This window comes from Odocoileus virginianus, chromosome 13 (genome assembly GCF_023699985.2).
Source record: "Odocoileus virginianus isolate 20LAN1187 ecotype Illinois chromosome 13, Ovbor_1.2, whole genome shotgun sequence".
In the NCBI taxonomy this organism is placed as follows: Eukaryota; Metazoa; Chordata; class Mammalia; order Artiodactyla; family Cervidae; genus Odocoileus; species Odocoileus virginianus.
The window spans coordinates 10,284,661-10,298,092 of record NC_069686.1 but is presented as its reverse complement, the minus strand read 5'-3'; the positions used below and the strand labels follow the sequence as shown (position 1 = coordinate 10,298,092).

Below are 13,432 nucleotides of genomic sequence, written 5' to 3'. Positions count from 1 at the left end.
AATTTCATGGCTTCAATCACCATCTGCAGTGATTTTGGAGCCCAGAAAAATAAAGTCAGCCTTTTTTCCACTGTTTCCTCATCTATTTGCATGAAGTGATGGGACCAGATGCCATGATCTTAGTTTTCTGAATGTTGAGCTTTAAGCCAACTTTTTCACTCTCCTCTTTCACTTTCATCAAGAGGCTCTTTAGTTCTTCTTTACTTTCTGCCACAAGGGTGGTGTCATCTGCATATCTGAGGTTATTGATATTTCTCCCAGCAATCTTGATTCCAGCTTGTGCTTCTTCCAGTGCAGTGTTTCTCATGATGTACTCTGCATAGAAACAAGAGTTTCATTGAAATTATGAAAACAGATTGCAGTTTTAATGACAAATTTGGAAAACCTATGCACTGTCCAAAATGCAAACCCCTAGCCACATGATATATTTGTACATAAGATTTAAATTAATTAAAATTAAACAAAATGTAAAATTCAGTTCTTTATTGTACTAGCCACATTTCTAATGCTCAATATTTTCATGTTGTAGGTAGCTCTTGTATTGCAGAGGGAAGATGTAGAATATTTCCATCACTGAAGAAAATTCTACTTGACAGCGCTTTTGAGACTTTATCATGTCGATCATACTTCTTTCTCTTTTCAGATGTTAAAAATAAATTTTATCTTATCCAAAGCTTAAACAATATAAAATATGACAGATATCCTACAGGAGACAAGCCCAACATCCTTAATTCACAGGGCAGAGAATTTCAGTGTGCTTCACATTAACCTGTTTTAAGTACATAAAACATTCTCTACTTATTCTTTAAATTAAAATGCATAGAATGTGCTTTATTCATTCTTAATATTTCTTAAGTTGTTTTGATTTTGAGTGAGAATTATTTATCATATTAATGAAAATTTATAAGTAACTAATTAAATATCAGAGACATCTATAGAATATAAATGGTATTTTATCAATTCAGAATTCACTACTCTTGACAAAAGCCTAATAATAATCAGAATATGGATAATTTTACCTCATGATGCTTTATTTTCCACACTGGAAAACTATTTACTAATTTCCTTTAATACATCTGTGATTTCCATTTCTTGGGTCAGATTCAGTAGTCATTACTCATATAAATAAGCAAGAATAAAAGTTTAAATCAGTTATGATTCCAGGCATCCTTTTTCCTATCCATTTTAATCATAGGTCAGTGAGTCATACTGATAGTAATAATGATTGCTTTCAAATAACTTAAATAATTTCTGATACTATAAAATAAATGTAAAATGGAATATCTACCATTTTAAGGTAGAGATTTTACATGGCATTCATCACTTCTTCTTTCTTTTAACTTTTTATTTTATATTGGAGTATAGCCAATTAACAATGTTGTGATAGTTTCAGGTGAACATCAGAGGGCCTCAGCCATACATATATGTGTATGCATTTTCACATTCTCCCACAGATTCACCTCCTATCCAGGCTGCCACATAATGTTGAGCAGAGTTTGGTGCTATATAGTAGGTCTTTTTGGTTATCCACTTAAAGTACAGCAGGACATTCATTACTTAATATTAATCCCGTGTTTTAGCAGACAAGATAGATGGTAAAGTGACAATAAATGATATGTAAATATTTCCTATGTGCATCTGTGTTTAATGTAATTTCTCACGCAAAAAGAGCCTAATTGAGTAATTTTAAAACCAAATATTAGCAATAGGGGAAACATTTAACCTAAACTAAGATTAAAATATGTGTTTTTCATTAAATTATATTGATTTAAATAAAACTACTTTCATTTAAATCACTGATGTAACTTTCACTGTTTCATAATCTTGCCTAATTATAGCAATCAAAAAGTGAAGTTCTGAGCCTGAGAAAATGATTATATCTCTTGTAGAACACATGAAATGCACATAATCTTGAGTTAAAAGCACTCTAATTTCCAACTGTGTGTTTAAAACAAAACAAAGTGCTGGCATGAAAGAATGGTTAACTATCAGAAGGTTTATCAATGTAATTAACTGCATTAACGGATTGAAGAGAAAAATTGTGTTTAGCATTTCATAAGATGCAGGAAAAAAGGATTTGATATAATAGATATTCAATTATGATTTTAAAAATAAAGTCTTTGTAAACAAGAAATAGAAGGAAATTGCCCTAACCTTATAAAGTATATTTAGCAGAAAATCTATGGTAAACTCCATAGTAAGTAGTAAAATTTTAGAAGCAGCCTTATCAAAGTAAAGAGGGAGATAATTGTGAATGTAAGGTCAAGTGGAATACATGTTATACTGGAGGTTCTTACAATAAGACAAGACAAAGGGGAAAAAGTGTAAAAAAATAATAAAAGTGGCAAAAACTTTGTGTTCAGGCAATATAATTGAATGTAGAAAAAAATCAAAAGACATTCATAAACTTTTATTAATAAGAGAACAAAAATGTTCTTGGATGCAAGACTGACTTTCAAAAATTAATAGCTTTTCAGTACACAAGTAAAAACTAATTAGAAAATATAATAGTAACAACAATCAAAAGAGACCTAGCAAGAGATGAGCAAGACTTTTGTTGAGAAAATTGTGCCTGTTACTGAAGGACATAAAAGATCTAACTAAATGTCAAGATGCACTAAGTTCACTAATGGGGTAACTCTATATTGAAATTAAGTTAATTCTCCACTAACTCATATAGAAATGTAATAATCTCACAGGATTCTATGCACAACCAGGTAAATTGGGTCTAAAATTCATATGAAATTTCAAGAATTGACTACATAATTTTATATCAAATGGAAAAAATTTGCTTTGCCAGACATCAAGATCTATGAAAAAAAGAATAATAAAGAAAAGAGCATATATTACTTATCAGGGCAAGGATAATGTAATGAGCTAGATTGGAAGCCCAGAAAGGCCCACACACGTGCAGAAGGTATCTGGCACATGACTGAATTAATAACTGACCATCAATAACAGAAAAAGATAGGTATTCACCTCATCACATATCAAAAATCGATTACCAGTATATTAAAACTAAACTTTTTTTGCCACGAAAGCCAATACTTTTAGAAGATATCAAGATAAGGAAGAATTTCTTAAACAAGACAGGAAGATCATAACCATAACAGAAAATATTTGTACATTTCAGTTCAGGCCAGTTGCTCAGTCGTGTCCAACTTTTTGTGAGCCCATGGACTGCATCACGCCAGGCTTCCCTGTCCATCACCAACTCCCGGAGCTTACTCAAACTCATACCCATCAAGTCAGTGGTGCCATCCAACCATCTCATCCTCTGTCATCCCCTTCTCTGCCTGCCTTCAATCTTTCCCAGCAACAGACTCTTTTCAAATCAGTCAGTTCTTCACATAAGGTGGCCAAATTATTGGAGCTTCAGCTTCAGCATTAGTCCTTCCAATGAATATTCAGGACTGATTTCCTTTAGGATGGACTGGTTGGATCTCCTTGCAGTCCAAGGGACTCTCAAGAGTCTTTTCCAACACCACAATAGAAAAGCATCAATTCTTCAGTGCTCAGCTTTCTTTAGAGCCCAACTCACATTCATACACAACTACTGGAAAAACCATAGTTTTGACTAGACAGGCCTTTGTTGGCAAAGTAATGTCTCTCCTTTTTAATATGCTATCTAGGTTGGTCATAACTTTTCTTCCAAAGGAGCAAGCATCTTTCAATTTCATGGCTGCAGTCACCATCTGCAGTGATTTTAGCCCAAAAGAATAAAGTCTCTCACTGTTTCCACTGTTTACCCATCTATTTGCCATGAAGTGATGGGACTGGATGCCATTTGTATATTCATCTGTATTCAAATTTTAGTAAAAGTTATGTAAATATATTGTAAGACAAACTGCCGTATGGGGAAAGATGTTACAGTATGATTTTTTGTAAAGTTAAGTGCCTAGAATCCATATAAAGCTCTTCCAAATTAGTTCATTGACAGCAATGACTGAATGGCCTGTAAATATACAAAAAGATGCTTAGTGAAATGCGCATTAATACAGCAAAATGCCATTTAATAACCTTGAAATTGGAAGGTTTTAAGAAACTTTCCAATACCAAGTTTTGTCAAAGATTAAGGAACAGAGTGAATTCAACTATACTTCTTTGGAAATATAAATCAGTTAAAACCACTTTGGGGAGCAATTTAAAAATATCTAATAAATGTGAAAACATACATTAATCTAACAATTCTACTTCTAAGGATAAAGAAGTCTCTAAGTACACAGAAATTCTTACTTATGCACATAAAGAGAAGTAAGGATAATTATTAAGATATTATTTATAATATTTAAAACTTAAAAACAACTTTGACATCCATCAATAGGAAAATAAATAAGCAAATTCTTGTATGTGCATACCAAGGAATACCACTGAGCAGTAAAGTTATGATTTGGCAGTAAATTCCTGAGCATAACTACAATTCAGAAAAATGATTCTTAAGTAAAGTTTTTCAAAGTTTTAAGTTTCTTCAAGAAAAAGTTTTCAGATACTTTAACAAAAATGAAAGAAAAATGCTTGTATTCCTCCCATACTATAGGAAATAGCAGGCTGAAACTCAGAGGCTTCCTCTTAGAGAAAGTACATGATTTCACATTCACATTGCTTCCTGTTCTACCCTTCTATATCTACAGAATGAAGGCCAAGTACCAGTTGCTCTTTTATATCATTTTAGTAGAGTTTTTCTTATGGTATAAAGTGTTTTTCTTTACGTGTCTCTATCAAAAATACACGGAGAAGTCTTTTGATATAAAGTTGTAAAATACAGAAGCTAACACATTTTTGTAAATATTTAACACAAGTTATTAAATTAGACAATTGTAAAATTGTTGAAAACATGGGTAGGAGTAATATATATCTTAAGGAAATTGCTTATTTCTAAAGAAGGAAGGAGTGAACTTGATTAGAGTAGAATAAAACTTTATCTCAACATTTGATTAAATGCCTTGATAGAAGATCAGCAAATCTAGCCAAACACTGACATTAGTTAAATCTATGTGCTTAGTTGCTCAGGCGTGTCTGACTGTTTGCAACCCCATGGACTATAGCACACCAGACTCCTCCATCCATGGGGATTCTCCCAGCAAGAATGCTAGAATGGGTTGCCTTGCCCTCCTCCAGGGGAGCTTCCCAACCCAATGATCGAAACCAGGTCTCCCACGTTGCAGGAGAGCAATTTCTTTACCATCTGAGCCAGCAGGGAAGCCCAGTTAAATCTAGATGATGGATATTTAGGTGGTCATGATATTATTCCTGTTCGTACATTTTGCATTATTGAATTAGTGTGAAATGATTAAAAATAATTTAAAAAGCATTCTGTGCAAACAGGAAAATAGTAGAAAAATAAAGAGCAGCCTTTTTGAAAAGATCGATAAAACAGATAACTCTCTAGCAAGACTGTCAAAAGAGAGAAACAAAGGGAAAGAGAGAAAGACGACTGAAATTATCAACATCTGGAATGAAATAGAGAATATCACTATGGACCCCCCAGATAGCAAAAAAATAATAAGAAAATACTATGAACAAGTCTACATACATATATTTGACAGCTTAGATAAAACTGACCAATTCTTTAAAAAATGCAAACAACAAGGTATTCAGTATACAGCAGACTGTCTGAAGACCCATGTCACTATTAAGGAAATTGAATTTATAGTTTTATAATTCCCCCAAAAGAAATCCTAACATCCAGAAAGCTATACTGAGAAATTCTACCAAATTCTACCAAACATTTAAAGAAGTAGCACCAATTCTACACAATTATTTTCAGAAAATAGAAGAAGAGGAAACATTTCCTAATTGATTTTATGAATCTTATCTAACCTATCTATACCAAAACCAAATAAAGAGAGTACAACAGCAACAATAACAAAACCTGTAAAACAATATCTTTCATGATTAAGGGTATAAAATGTAGAACTATAAAAGTCCTCAAAGATAACAAAGGAAATAAACTATATAACCTCTAGGTATGGCAGTGCCTTTTTAGATATAACACCAAAAACATGATCTATAAAAAAAATAATAATTGATAAGTTGGATTTCATTAAAATAAAAATTTCTATGAATGACTCTGTCAAGAAAGTGAGAAGACAAGGCACAGACTAGGAGAAAATATTTGCAAAAAACCTGTCTGTAGAGGATTGTTATTCAAAATACACAAAAAACGCCTAAAACTCAATAATAAGAAAGCAAATGATCCAATTAAAAAATGGGCCCAAAACTCTGACACTTCACCAAAAGAGAAGTACAGAAGGCAAATAACGTGTGAAAAGATGTTCCTCATCAAATGTCATCGGGAAATGCAAATCAAAATAAGATAGCACTGCACACCTACTAGAATGGCCAAAATCTGGAACACTGACACCACCAAATGCTGGTGAAGATGTGGAGCCAGTCAAACTGTCATGCATTGCTGGTGGACATGCAAAGTGGTATAGCCATTTTGGAAGACAGTTTATCAGTTTCTACAAAACTAAGCATACTCTTGCCATATGATCCAGATACCACATTTTCTGGTATTCATCCAAAGAAGCTGAAAATTTGTGTGCACGTCAAACCTGCACATGGATATTTATAGCAGCTTATTCATATTTGACAAAACTTGAAAACAACTAAGATGTCCTTCAGTGGGTGAATGTATAGATAAACTGTGGGACATCCTGAGCATGGAGCATTATTCAGCACTCAGAGGAAGTGAGTATCAAGTCAGGAAAGACAAGGAGGGTCCTTAAATGCATACTACTAAGTTCAAGAAGCTGATCTGAAAAGGCTATATTCTGTGTAATTCCACCTATATGATATTCCGGAAACGGCAAGACTATGGAAACAGTAAAAACCATCAGTGGTTGCTAAAGGTGAGGAGGAAAAACTGGAACACAGAAGTATTTATGGTAGTGAAAATACTCTGTGAGATACTATAATGGTGGATAGATATTATTATACATTTGTTTAAACCAATAGAATGTACAACACCAAGAGTGAGCTATAGTATAAAGTACAGACTTGAGATAATAATGATGTGTCAAGATATTTTCAACAGTTGAAACAAATGTGCCATTCTGGTGAGGAATGTTGATAATCAGGGAGGCTATGCATGTATAGGAGCAAGAGGAAATAGGGATTATATGTATACCCTTTTTTCAATTTTCTTGTGAATCTAAAACTGCCCAAAAAATTCTCTTAAAAAACTTAATAAAATGCCCAACCATGGAATAAGTATTTGAACTCAAACATGTGCCAACCTACAGCAGCTCCTCCTTACTTAACATTCAGTTGCAAACTCCTTACACTGGCCTGTCGGTGATGTGAATCTGGCTCACTGCCTACTGCTTTCCCTACATCCAGTCCTTGTCCACTCTGACTGAGCTATGATTTTGTTGCTGAGTCCAAGTTCAGACTGCTCACCATGTGATACACTTTTTTTTTTCTGTGTATTCACTGGCACCTGCTTCTTTCATTCTGTTCAGTCTCTCAGTCGAGTTAGACTCTTCGTGACCCCATGGACTGCAGCACGCCAGGCCTCCCTGTCCATCACCAACTCTCGGAGTTTACTCAAACTCATGTCCATTGAGTTTGTGATGCCATCCAACCATCTCATCCTCTGTCATCCCCTTCTTCTCCTGCCTTCAATCTTCCCCAGCATCAGGGTCTTTTCAAATGAGTCAGTTCTTTGCATCTGCTGCTGCTAAGTCACTTCAGTCGTGTCCAACTCTGTGTAACCCCATAGACAGCAGCCCACCAGGCTCCCCTGTCCCTGGGATTCTCCAGGCAAGAACACTGGAGTGAGTGGCCATTTCCTTCTCCAGTGCATGAAAGTGAAAAATGAAAGTGAAGTCGCTCAGTCACATCTGACTCTGTGCGACCCCATGGACTGTAACCTTACCAGGGTCCTCTGTCTGTGGGATTTTCCAGGCAAGAGTACTGGAGTGGTTTGCCATGTCCTTCTCCATCTTTGCATCAGGCGGCCAAAATATTGGAGTTTCAGCTTCAGCATCAGTACTTCCAATGAATATTCAGGGATGACTTCCTTTAGGATGAACTGTTTGGATCTTCTTGCTGTCCAAGGGACTCTCAAGAGTCTTCTCCAACAACACAGTTCAAAAGCACCAGTTCTTCAGCGCTCAGCTTTCTTTATAGTCCAACTCTCATATCCATACATGTCTACTGGAAAAACCATAGCTTTGACTAGACGCACCATTGTTAGCGAAGTAATGTCTCTGCTTTTTAATATGCTGTCTAGGTTGGTCATAGCTTTTCTTTCAAGGAGTAAGCGTCTTTTAATTTCATGGCTGCAGTCACCATCTGCAGTGATTTTGGAGCCCCAAAAAATAAAGTCTCTCACTGTTTCCACTGTTTCCCCCCATCTATTTGCTATGAAGAGGTGGGACTGGATGTCTTGGTCTTCATTTTTTAACGTTGAGTTTTAAGCCAGCTTTTTCACTCTTTTCTTTCACTTTCATCAAGAGGTTCTTTAGTTCTTCACTTTGTGCCATAAGGGTGATGTCATCTGCATATCTGAGGTTATTGATGTTTCTCCCGGCAATCTTGATTCTGGCTTGGGGTGCCTGGAGTAACAGGCATATTTGGCCTCGGAGTACAGAATGAAGCAAGGCAAAGGCTAATAGAGTTTTGCCAAGAGAATGCACTTAGCAAACACCCTCTTCCAACAACACAAGAGACAACTCTAAACAAGGACATCACCAGATGGTCAATGCTGAAATCAGATTGATTATATTCTTTGCAGCCAAAGAGGGAAAAGCTCTATACAGTCAGCAAAAACAAGACTGGGAGCTGACTGTAGCTCAGATCATGAGCCACATGATTTGGCTCCTTATTGCCAAAGTAAAGGGTTAAATTGAAGAAAGTAGGGAAAACCACTAGACCATTCAGGTACGACCTAAATCAAATTCCTTATGATTATACAGTGGAAGTGACAAATAGGTTCAAGGGATTAGATCTGATAGACAGAGTGCCTGAAGAACTATGGATGGAGGTTCGTGACGTTGCACAGGAGGCAGGGATCAAGACCATCCCCAACAAAAAGAAATGCAAAAAGGTTGTCTGAGGAGGCCTTAGAAATAGCTGAGAAAAGAAGAGAAGCCAAAGGCAAAGGAAAAAAGGAAAGATATACCCATTTGAATGCAGAGTTCCAAAGAACAGCAAGAAGAGATAAGAAAACCGTCTTTAGTGATCGAAAGAAATAGAGGAAAACAACAGAATGGGAAAGACTAGAGATCTCTTCAAGAAAATTAGAGATACCAAGGGAACATTTCATGCAAAGATGGACTCAATAAAGGACAGAAATGGTATGGACCTACCAGAAGCAGAAGATATTAAGAAGAGGTGGCAAGAATACACAGAACTGTACAAAAAAGATCTTCATGACCCAGATAATCACAATGGTGTGATCACTCACCTAGAGCCAGACATCCTGGAATGCTCACCACATGACAAGCCAATAAATCAAGAGATGAGGTGTTGGCACAAGGAATAACAACTTTATTCAGAAAGCTAGCAGAAAGAGAAGATGGTGGACCAGGGTCCCAAAGAACCATCTTACTTGAATTAGAATCCAGGCTTCTTTTATATCAAAAGAGGAAAGGTGAGGTTGGTTGTTGCAAATTTTTGGTGTCAGAAGCTTTTGTTCTTACATCAGGTCAGGTCAGGTCACAGATGTTCCTGTAAACCTTCAACAAGACAAATGTTTTCTCTGTTCCGCAATTTTTTTTTCTCTCTATGTGAATGGGAAAGTGTTATGCCTTTAAAGGTCAGAACCTTGAGGATGAGCTATCTTGAATATTTCAGACTATAGGCAATATTCTTTACCTGCAGCTAAAGCAAGAGAATACAAAGGTTAAAGTAAAAGAAACAGATACAATATGGAGTCAGATTTGCTCTTCACTTTTACAATCTCATAGTTCCTGCCTCTGTGCTTTTCCCAGTGGAACTTTTTCCACAAATGTCCTAGTTCCTCATCATCTCTACCGGACAAGTGTTTGTCCATTCAGTAGCATTCTTCTCCTGGTTCTTTCTCCCTGAGATGTTTCTCTTCTTATAACTAGAAATTGTCAGCCTTTTCTCTAAAAACCTTCCCACTGCCATTGACACTCTTCTATGGCACGAAAAGAAGAGACACTCCCATGTGTGATGGGTGTGTGTGTGTGTGTGTGTGTGTGTGTTCAACTGATGCTAGTCCATTGTTTATCTCCGAGCAGATTTCCTGGCAGTGAGTAAGCAATAAAGACATTTATTAAATTAAGTAGCATTTAAAAAAAAATTTTTTTTTAAAGCATGGCTTTTTCTCCCTGTAACATCATTTCCTACAGAGGAATAACAATTTCTTGAACATTTTAAAGTGACTTTAATTATGGCATTGCAAATGGTATGGAAATGCTGCAGTATAAAAATAGTAGCCCATTTCATAAAACTGTAATGAACATAGCAAAAGGAGGTAACCAGCTCTATCATTTGTATGCCACCTGAAATATTTGTGTAAAATTGAAACATTTGAGAAGTACTTGGTTGCGTGTTGGAATGCTTATCCTCAGCAATGCTAAATATAACTTTTTTCTAGATAATAAAGGAAAACACAAATGAAATAGTTTCCTGTGACTACTAACCTAGAATGATTTTATTTGTTAGATAACAGGAAGTAAATTAGTATATCTGTTATCTGCATTATCTCTATATGACTGTTTGCCTTTCATATCAGCTACTTTCCTGTTTATTGTGCTACTCTCTGTAAAATAGATTAGAGAATTTTTGATTTAAAGTAGATCAATTGTTTTATTGGAACAAAATGCATTGTGATATATGTGCTTTGCTCACTGTACATCATAGAGTTAAGATTTAAATAAAAAGGTTTTTTTCACCTTACAGGTACTACAATTACCAGTCACTCAATATGAGTCATAATAATATTTAGATATACTCAAACATGTACATTACTGAGAAGAGATACTTATCTATTACATTTGGTAATACAATATTCATCTAGAAAGTTACAGTCATTATATTCCTCATTTGTACTTTAATTTTATAAGTTAACATAGGAGTATAAACATAATTGTGGATCCTTTTGGTCAAGAATATTATAACATGTTATTTTTGGAGAAGAGTTCCTCAGGTTATATGGAAGGATTCAGAAGTGTTACCATCAGAAAATGCATCCTCAGTTCTGAGAGTTAAAATGCCTAGCAAACAAGAAGTACCACTAATTGTCAGGATAATTGGTTTTACTTTAGTAAAACTTTACTTTGCTGAGATGTCTTATTTACATTCAATGATCTGAGTAAAATACTTCTTATTTTTTCAAAAACTGCACATAGCATTAAGTCCTGCCTTATTAACGTCAACAGCAAGTGTGTCTCACAATGACAGTGCCACTGTCAATGAAACCTACCTTGTTAGACTTGAATCCTTCTCCTATTCAAATGCTTCATCCATTCATTCATGTAACAAATATTTATACACCCCAAGTACTGTGATATAGAAAGGTACTAGTATTCAAGAAACTCAATCTAGTGGGAAAAATTATAATGAAAGTGGTATGTGCAATTCATTAAACCATTCAACAAAATTATACTGAATACTCACTATGTATGCCTAGTAGTGAGTATTCAAAGAACCAGAAGTAACATTCACAAGCAAATAGTCATGATCATTGTCTTTAGGGAGCTTGTAGTGTAGAAAGTTCTTTAAAAAATAAATAGAGAGAGGCGGAGACATGGGTTCCTAATTGGTTTTGTCGTACAGCCTCTTCCCTCAGAGCAGCATGACCCGGAAGTGATTTCTGAAGTGCCGGCCACGTGGATTTGTGCCTTGAGTGCTGGATTGCCACTGTCGCTGCCATGACCAAAACAAAGGCAGATCCGGACGGGCCGGAGGCTCAGGCGGACGCGTGCTGCGCGGAGCGCACTTACCATGAACTGCTAGTGAATCTGAACCCCATCGCGCAGCCTCTGGCTTCTCGCCGCCTCACGCGGAAGCTCTACAAATGCATCAAGAAAGCCGTGAAGCAGAAGCAGATTCGGCGTGGGGTGAAGGAGGTTCAGAAATTTATCAACAAAGGCGAGAAAGGGATTATGGTTTTGGCAGGAGACACGTTACCCATTGAGGTATACTGCCATCTCCCAGTTATGTGTGAAGATCGGAATTTGCCACATGTCTATATCCCCTCTAAGACGGACCTGGGTGCAGCCGCTGGCTCTAAGCGCCCCACCTGCGTGATAATGGTCAAGCCCCACGAGGAATACCAGGAGGCCTATGACGAGTGCCTGGAGGAGGTGCAAGCCCTGCCCCCGCCCATGTGAAGGACTTAGGCACAACCTGGGCACCTGCTCCAAAAACAGTTGGCTTGGTGGCGGGCCAGTTGGCTGCCCTCCTGCTGCCCACATTCAGGCATCTCCGTGGTTCCCTGAGGCACGTATTCTTCCTAAGCAGCTCCAACAGTGACTTCACAACGGCAGAGCCAGCATCTTCTCCGTCAGCGCTGTTTCCTGTTGAACTTCAGTGAAGATAGTTACAAGAATGTGATGTGGGGGGAAGTAAATCCTAAAACTAAAAAATAAATAAATAAATAAATAAATAGAAGACAAAATTGACAATTATTGGTAGCTATTACTAGCTAGGTTATATAATTGATCAGTGGCAGTTTAAAGTTGAAGAACACACAAACAACTGCTTTCAAGATTCTAACATGTGTTTGCTTATTTGATTCTTCATTTCTAGGTTCTGTTATAAGCACTTATTAAATCATTGACTTTTCCATAACACTACTGCTATTTATCCCTGTCTGTGAATGAGAGGGCAGGTAACTGCCTGGTCACAGAGCTATTAAGTGTTAATATTAGCACTCCACCCAGGCAACCTGGCTCATGAATTCATATTTCTAACCGCTAATATGGGCTGCCTTTTATAAGTCACATGTGACAGTAGGCATGTTCCATGGCCTGTTGCCATGGAAAACAAAAAGGGATAGCTCTGGTGGGAAAAATGTCAGTCTGAGAACATACTATTGGTAAGTAACTTGCTAGATGTGAGTCTTAAATTTAAGAAATAGGGCCAGTCTAAAGATAGAGATTTAAGAGTTGCCAATTTATAGAAATTAGTGAAAGCCATAAAAGTAGGTAAACCCACTTAGTGTTGCCAATGCTGATCCATAGACCATTTCAGGTCCATGGTGAAAGCAGGCAAAGTAGAGAAATAAGGATTGTTGAGGGCTTTCATACCTGTGATGGTTATTACTATATGTTGACTGGCATGAGGGATGCCCAGATGGCTGATTAACTCTTGATTCTGGGTTTGTCTATGAGAGTGTTTCTGGAGAGATTAACATGTGGACTGGAGGTCTTAGTAAAGTAAATATGCTGTGCTAAGTCGCTTCAGTTGTGTCCCACTCCTTGTGACCCTATGGACCATAGCCCACCAAGCT

At 36.6% G+C, this 13,432-nt stretch overlaps 1 pseudogene; it reads left to right on the top strand.

The window, feature by feature from the left end:
* Positions 1-11,786: 11,786 nt before the first annotated feature.
* Positions 11,787-12,582, top strand: LOC139038029 (H/ACA ribonucleoprotein complex subunit 2 pseudogene; annotated as a pseudogene).
* Positions 12,583-13,432: the final 850 nt, after the last annotated feature.